At 38.4% G+C, this 8806-nt stretch overlaps 1 long non-coding RNA gene across 1 annotated transcript; it reads right to left on the reverse strand.

Annotated features, from left to right (window-relative positions):
* Positions 1–2071: 2071 nt before the first annotated feature.
* LOC138814944 (uncharacterized) lies at positions 2072–5307 on the reverse strand. The gene is made up of 3 exons (XR_011368130.1): positions 5251–5307; positions 3643–3684; positions 2072–3208 (listed from the first exon to the last, which is right to left on the reverse strand). It is a non-coding gene; the product is annotated as an uncharacterized lncRNA (long non-coding RNA).
* Positions 5308–8806: the final 3499 nt, after the last annotated feature.

Raw genomic sequence — 8806 nt, forward strand, 5'->3', positions numbered from 1 at the left:
TATCTAATTTATACCTATCTTCATTTTGGATCTTTTTCTTCTTTGTACCTTTCCATTCTTAATTCACAAGCAAGCATGTCAGTGCTGTTTTCATTTTCTGAAGCAAATCAGTTCCATTCCCATCAATGGGCGATGTATTTGCTGTCCTTACTGTCTGGAGTACCTGCTCCTAGATAATTACCTGGATGTTGGCTCTCATAACAACATCCCCAATATGAAGTTGTTGCCACAAAATCACCAATTTCATGTCTCTGATTTATAGAAATTATCATTACGATTTCTGGTTTTCTTTACGTCATGAAATTGCTGAGGAGAGAGCCACATTCACTTCTGTTTCTCCAACACCTGTAATAGTGCCTAGTCCTTAGTGCTCAGGGGCCTTACATGGAGATCAGCCTTCCCCAGCTCAATTTATCCTAGCTTCCGGTCAGGACAGCTGTTCAAGCTGAAGGTTAGTGGCTAGTATTCATTCCCTCTCATTCTTTGTGCCTTTTGCTGTTGTTGAGCCAACTTTAGGGCAAAATCAGTGCCTGAGACCTATTTGCTGCTATGGCAAAGATGGCTATGAAATCATAGAAGTTATGACCATTGTATTGTGAAGGTGTGTGAGGACACCAACCCCCACACAATTTCCCCAAAATATGTGTCTCCTTTGCCCAGGAGTGCATTCAACAATTCAACAACCAAACTATCACCCAGTTCTTGATAAACTCAGAGTATGTTTCCATTTCCTTTAAAAAAATTCAAGACATGCCTTTGATGATTTGTCAATGAATTACTGAAATAGAGTATATAATTTTATGTATTTGTAAGTCTTTGACCATCTATCTTGAGCCCTTGCCATATTTCTATGTGTTTGCATCTTGTGAAGGGAAATAATGTTTAATTCAGTATGATCAGAGACTACAGTTTGGAACCTTTTGGAGGGAATGCCAACTTTCCATCTGATGTTCTACAAATTGCCATGTTGGTACAGGAACTGTGTAGACTGTCATAAGATAAGAGGCTTGTCCTGATTTCTACTGACTTTCCTCTGGGGTCAGGGGGTGTGATCCCACTGCCTATGTGTTTATTTGCTACACTGGAGGGACCAGACCTCCTCTGAAAATCTACGACTTGGTTGTAAGAGATACTAAATCTCATAACCCAGCTTCCCACATCACTAGGATTACAGGACTGAGTCTCATGGACTCAACTTTTTTATACATACTATATTCAATTTCATTACATTCACTTTCATTTTATTCACATAATAGACAGATATATACAAATATATGTATATGTTTATTCATCTATTTATAATCTGTGTTATATATAGAAACACACAAATATATTCTTATAATTATAATCAAATTATATCACTACTTTCCCCAATAATATTTACACTAATATTTTGTGCAAAAAAATCAAGTTTAAAATTTAAATGCCATTGTAGTTGGAAAAATCATATTCAGTCTTATATACTATGTAATATACTATATATAACATCAAGAATATAACATGTATTTACATATAACTGATTTAAATGTGGAGGATTTTTTCTTCCTGATTTTGTATTTGTTCATCTATGTAAACCTTCTTTTTCCTATTATGGCTTTTGCTTTCCATTATACATATTTTCTATATATTTTCAGCCCTAAGTAGACTTTTTTATAATATTGGAGCCAAATTTTTCTTCCATATTTGTCCAAAGCACAATGAAGTTGTTTTCAAATTCGAACTCACTGTTGGAAGAGAGCCCACATACCACTATAAGTATTGTGGCATTTGTCGCATTTGACAGGATAGCCTTCTAGGACATCTGATCTTCTATGTACTAGACCTTTTATAGCCACCTTATGACCCCATGCAGGCATGGCCTGGCTTCCTTGCCACTCCCTGTGCATTTAACATTTCCCATTATATCCAGTAGGCTCTCTAATACAGCCCCCTGTCTCTCTGTGTTCCCCCCCAGAACACATATGCACAATGTTTCAGATTGTATGATTAAAAAGAAATATATTTAGGATTCATGAATTTTAGAATATGTCAAAAACATTATTTTAATAAAGTTAAAAAATAAATAGGGTGAACCTTTTACATCAGGACATAAAGAAAAAAAAAGGATTGTCTCAGGAAAAGGAGAAGGAATCAGAAAATCTCCCACAGAGTCCTCAAAGAGATCTACTTCCTCATTAAAGACAGGATTTTCTTCCTGAGTCCAGGTAGAGACAGATTCTAATTTCTCAATTTGAAATTGAATCCCCTGCAAGAGGTCAGATTGGTCTGGGTATTGTGAGGAAAGATTCCCTTTCCTCAACTGAATCTAGATTTTGGACCTCACTCATTGGTTTTCCTGAACATAGACTGGGGTCATTTTCCATTAGCACACATTTACCCTGCACACCAAGAAGTGTTTTTTTGACTGGCTTGGTGGCGATCTAGTTGGATTGTGAACATCAATGGAAGACATTCTGGATTGTCTTCATCCTTGGTGTTATGTGCAGGTACACCTGCATCACATGTGGGGTTCAGAACCAGTGGGATGTCCACAGGACTCAAAACCTACTTGGGCCTTTCTACAAATTGAAAAAAAATCCTCTATGTTCACATGCTTTCTGGAGATCTTCCAATCTCAATCAGTCACCATTGACGACATCAATGATGGGTTCTTTATCTGGAGCTCTGCAGGAGCTGCTTTACGGTGATGCAAACCTGAGAATGTAAATAGGTACAGAAATCTTAGAGTAGACCCTAGAAGTTAAGGTGTGACTAAACTTCTGAGGATTTAATGGGAGAAGCTGTAGAATTTGAGGTTGGATTGAACACTGATTAGAATGTAGGGTGTTTCAAATGAGTGGCTACTTCCAAGTTCTTTCAAAAGGAGAACAGATTATACCTGGCATAGAATATCCATAAAAGGACATTTTGCCAAACTGAGGAGTACTAAGGTCTCATGACCAATTGGGCCCATCCCTAGAGACCCAGGTTCCATCCCTCCTCACGAGCCCTGAGGCATCTAAACAAGTTCTTCCTCTTTTTCTTGGTATCATGGGTCATGGGTTCCTCCAGCTGGTCCAGAAGAATATATAAGCAGAAGAGCAGGTCTGAAGAGACCATGTTGATCTTGACATTCTGTGTAAGTTCTTTCAGGGTGTCATGGTTCTTAGGCACATAGAAATCATCAGGGTAGAAGTCCATCCACATAGGGAGGATAGAATAAACAATGCTGTGGGAAGATTAGTGAAAAGGAAAATGAGAGCCCACCCTCTCCATCCTGAACCTTGTACTATAGACTCTTTCTGGCAAGACTTGCATGTTGGGAAGTGGGAAGAGACTCCTGCAAGCAGGATGCTCCTCACAACCCACTTCTAGAAATTTCTCAAATATAATCTTAAAAATTTCTCCCTGTGATAAGAAGAGAAAGTTGTTTCCCCAATGGATCTGACTTGTTATATACAGCCCTCCCTGGCATCCATGAGAATCCAAAACTACAACCACATCCACAACTGTGTAATCTGCTATCCGCTGATGTGCCAAACCTCAACCCTCTGATGAAAATAACAACTGGTGTGCAAAGAAGAAAATTGACTTTGATTCAGAAACGTCAAAGGTACCAAGTTTCAAAGGACAAAATTTCTCTTTGTGCCAATGTCCACTTACTTTTTCACTTGTTCATCTTCCTCCCAGTTATGGTAGAAAGATCTGTACCAATGGGAGAAAGAAGTTAACTCTTTGCTTCTCCTTTTCTGAACAGGACACACATGGGACTGTCTAAGTCACAAATGGTAATGTAAACATGAAATGTCATGTCAAAACCAGCTTTACAATGTCGGTGGGGGGGAGGGGGGTATAATTGGGTGGGGGAGGGGGAGGCTGGGAAGGGAGGTGAAGGGTAAACAAAGGAGGAGGCTGCAATGCTTGGTAAGAAATGTATGCATTATCCTGCCCATGTAATTGTAGCCCCTCTGTACAGTATGTTCTCAAATAAAATAAAATAATATTAAAAAATAAAAAATAAAAAAATGAATAAAAACTTTTAAAAAAAGTGAAGATATGTCTATACAATTTCATGGAAATACTGTGAGTGTGCTTATATACATCTTTCCAAATAACTGCGGAATGGCTCATGCCTCTAACCCTAGCAATCAGGAAGGTGAGATCTGAGGATCAGATTGAAATCAGTTTGAACCCAGTCTAGTTTGTAAAATCTAAAGACACATCTTCATTTAACCAGCCAAAGGCCAGAACTAGACTTGGGGCTCAATTGTTAGAGTGCTACGAATGTTACAGAACTCAGGCCCCAAATTCAAAGTCAAGTTTCATCCTTTCTTCTGTCTATATTCCTTCAAAGGCCTCCAAGATAGTGATTTCCTAGATGAGGGTGGAGGTTGGATGAGACCGGCTCATTCTTTTAATCCTATTCTTTCAGCAAGAAAATCATTAAGGCTCCACTAGCTTATGAGACAAATGAAATGTTCTGGCAGCCCAGTCCTAAGGAATTAGTCGAAGACTGCTCTTCTTTGTCTCAAGCCAAGCTCCTTTGATAAGACCCCAGTGATACAGTCTCAGAGAGGTACCAATTATTCCAATATTCTGGAGGGGGTCTCATCAGTCTTGGGTTTGAAGGAGGAAATCTCACTTTTTTTTGTCAGTCGTGGGGCTTGAACTCTGGGTTTGGATGTTATCCCTCAGCCTTCAACTCAATGTGAGCACTCTACCAGTTGAGCCACAGCACCACTTCCGGTTTTCTAGTGGTTTACTGGAGATGAGTCACATGGACTTTCCTGTCCAGGCTGGCTTTGAACCTTGATCCTCAGATCTCAGCATCCTGAGTAGCTAGGATTACAGGTGTGGGCCACCGGCACCCGGCTAAGGAATACTCACTTTTTAAACAGAATATCCAGCAACTGCTCTATTGTCCCCGCTTTCTATAGTGGTGGAGGAAGTTTCCAACATAGAAGAGATCAGCTTTCTGGTAGGCAGGGACCAGGTCCATTTCCAAAATTTCCAGCAAACCTGAGTCCAGGCACCATATATTATAAGGCATATTCAGGGTTTGGGCTGACTCATTGTCACACTGGGGTTGTAAAAAAGAATGGATCTTTGAAACATGGAAATGGGAGTACACTTAAATTGAGTAATTGTAATAGAGTGGATTGAAAACTACACAGTAAATATTTTCTCAGTCTACTCATATAAAAGCACACAAGAAGAAGGTTCTAGTGTGGGCTAGGATGAGATTAAATAGGTTTCCTGTCATAGTTTTACCTTGCCGGAGTTGCCTTGGTTTCTTCTTATAACAAGGCCTGAGACATTGGTTTCGTGGTTTAGCACTGATCCATTGTCTGCAGCATCGAGTGAAGCACACACCACTCATGCCTGAGACCTGAATCTCTTGAACTTTGAAAACAATACAGGAGCATCTTTCTTGTTCCTGAGCCACAGGCCAAGTGAGCTGGCTTGAGTTGACTTTTAGTTATAGTTGCTTGGCTCTCAGAGTTCCATATTCTATTCCATTATGAGGGAGGTAGAGTCATATCTCAGAGCCTAATCATCTAAGCTGCTTGCTCACATAAGACCATCCCAAAGACAAACTGTAGACTGAAATCTCCCTTCCTACTTCACTCTATACACATGTGGATATTGTCAAATCCCAACATTATCAGCTAGGCCTAGATAAAGTCATGGTCTCAGTCTCAAAGAGCCCTTCCTAGCTCAGATCCCACCCTTATTTGTCACTATTCTTCTCATCCTGCACAAATCATTTTGCCTCTCAGGGCCCTCTCAGCCTGCCATGTGTTTCTTGCATGTATTATTGACATCCACTTACTAGGACATTGTTAGGTTTTTTGTTTCCTATTTTTCTGTTTGCTCTTGAAGGCTCTGTGTGCTGTCAGCTGGAAAAAAGGTAAGTACCTAGAGGTGGGAAAATAAAAAAGTATTGAAAAACAAACATTATACATGTAGTCAAACATTTTGTAAGACAGAAGAGCATTTTTGAAACTTTTATTATATTTTATGAATGAGGGGAAGGGGAGAAGGGAAGAGGTGCTGCGTTGTCTTCTCATAATTTAATGGTTATTATTTTAAAATACTATATTTGAAGGAATGTAATATTTAAAGATAAAAACTGTACTCCTGTTCTGTTTATAAGCTAGGCATTTATAAAGCATTCCTCACTAAAGTCTTGTCGTTTGTGTCCCATGAACTGTCCTCCTCCTTCAAAATAATCAAGGAAAACCCTTCACAAATAAGTGGGATGTTGTCCAATATCTGGATAAGAATTTAAGAGACAATATTGCCTGCCATTTTGTGCATGTACTTGTGTGTGTGTGTGTGTGTGTGTGTTTGTGTGTGTGTGTGTGTGTGTGTATGTGGGTGAACGTGTGTCTGTGCATAAAGGTGTTTTAAGATTTGAGCAAGGACTATATGACAATCCCGAGGATCTTTCCCTTCACTGTAGTGCTCTACCAATTGTGCCAAAGTTCCACTGCAAGTTTTTGTAGTGAACTGGAGAGGAGAGAGCCTCCAAAACCTGGTGATAAACATTGTTACTGGAGGTAGTGGGGTTGCATGTTTCAGTCCAGCTTCACAACACTCAATATCATAAAACAACAACAGCAAAACCTAATATCAAAATACAATAATAAGATGTAATTAGAATAAAATTTAGTGATATAGTCTGTTAGCATAACTTTCATGAAACCTTGGTTGTAATGATTTAACAACACAAAACCAAATAAATTAGATAATTTCAGTAAATTCTATAAATTTTTTAATTCCATCTTAATAACGGAACAAGAAAACATTCATACTCATAAGGAGAATGTAAAAATGATAAAAGATGGCAGATTATGAAATAGGAACTTCTACACTGCAGGAAAATTATTGTCATGGTTAATATATGGTGGTATTGTAATGGTGAATATATGATAATGTTCTTCAGAACAGCAATAGATAAATATATATTTACTGCACATAGTTTAACTTGTCTATCTCTATCAACTTCCAGTCTTCAAGTGCACATTATCAATGTATTCATGTTTATGGTATATTCCAAAAAAATAACTATCAGAGGCAGGAGTTACCAAAATATATTACCTTCAAAGTGTTAGGAGATAAACTTGCTAATTATATTGACTATTTTATATATTAAGCATGTAGTCTGTTATCATTGTATCTCTAAGTATGTACAAACACTACTTCAAAGTGAAACGAAATACAACAAGGTTTTGAAGGCATATGCCTGTAAAGCTAGCTATTTGGGACATCACTTCAAGACCAGTGTAGTTTTACCTGCAATGCTCCACAACCCCTGGCTCTGTGTGATGGAATACGTCTATCATCCCATGTCCATTGGGAGCTTAGAGCAGGAGGATTTCAATTCCATGCCATACTGGGCAAGAACTTCCACATGGCTCCATCTCAAGCAAAGAAGGTTCAACACTCCCCCACCTAAGTGAAAATAAAAATAAGAGCATTGTAGTATAAGAAACAAACAATATTACAACATGCCAATACAAACCATCATGAACAACACACACCTAGTGTTTGTTTCTCATACCTGTAATCCTAACTATAGCTAGGATTATATATGTGAGCCAGAGGCACTAGGCAGTTCATTATTTTAAAAATTACTATTTGAGTGTCTGCTTTGACTCCGAGGTCTTTGATCCATTTGGAGTTGATTCTGGTGCAAGGATCTAGCTTTAGTCTTCTACAAGTAGATAAGCAAATTTGCCAGCACCATTTACTGAAAAGGCTGTCTTTCTTCCATTCTATTTTTCTAGCTCCATTATAGAAGATTAGATGGCTATAGGTCTGTAGGTTCATTTCTGGGATATCAATTCTATTCCATTAGAACTGAGGTCTGTTCTTGTGCCAGAACAAAGCTGTTTTGATTACTATGGCTTTGTAGTAGAGTTTGAAATTTGGTATTGATGTTCCTCTAGCACTGTTCATTCTATTAAGGATCATTTTTGCTATTCGGTGTCTTTTATTGTTCCATATGAATTTTTGGACTGCTTCTTCTATTCCCTTGCAGAATGAGTTTGGAATAATGATAGTTATCGCATTGAATTTGTAGATAGCCTTGGGAAGTATTGACATTTTCACGATGTTGATCCTAATCCAGGAGAATGGGAAGTTTTGCCACTTTCTAAGTTCTGTTTTGATTTCCGTTTTCAGGTTTTTAAAGTTTTCATCATAGAGGTACTTAGAGGATAATGAGAAAATATGAAGCTAGAGATCCTTTCAGATTATCCCACCCACTCTTCTATTACTTTAAGCAAAAAACAAAACAAAGGAAAGCAAACAAAATAGACTTTATGGTTAATTAAGCTGCTATTAAAGATTCCAGGCAGAATTATACAGCTAAACGATGAGTTAGTACATATGTTTTGTCAATACTGAACTTACATGTGTCACAAAAATATCCATGGATTTATAACTAGAAATTTTGAAGTGTTAAGTATATTAATTAGGTGAGTTTCATAAGATAGCCAATGAATAGAACACCGCACGGAATTCAGTCTGGTAAAGTAGTTTATTTACTGAACTGCTGCCCATGCCATACATGGTTGAAAGGCATGTACAAAAAATAGGGTAGGAGTTCCGGGAAGATGGAGGAGGAGAAGCTGGCTAAACAAGCTCTTACATAGAAAGCAGTTTTAGTGTTCCAGGAAACAGTCCTAAGCCAGAGAATCACACCAAGTGTGCCATCACAGGACAGAGAGTTAGGCCAGAGAGGGAAAATCCAGGCAAGGAGACAGATCTGACCATTTGCCAGCAGCTGCGGCTGCAGCCGCAGTAGCAGTGGCTGTTG

Source organism: Dipodomys merriami, unplaced genomic scaffold (genome assembly GCF_024711535.1).
Source record: "Dipodomys merriami isolate MVZ:Mamm:240054 unplaced genomic scaffold, mDipMer1.0.p SCAF_107, whole genome shotgun sequence".
Classification (NCBI taxonomy): domain Eukaryota; kingdom Metazoa; phylum Chordata; class Mammalia; order Rodentia; family Heteromyidae; genus Dipodomys; species Dipodomys merriami.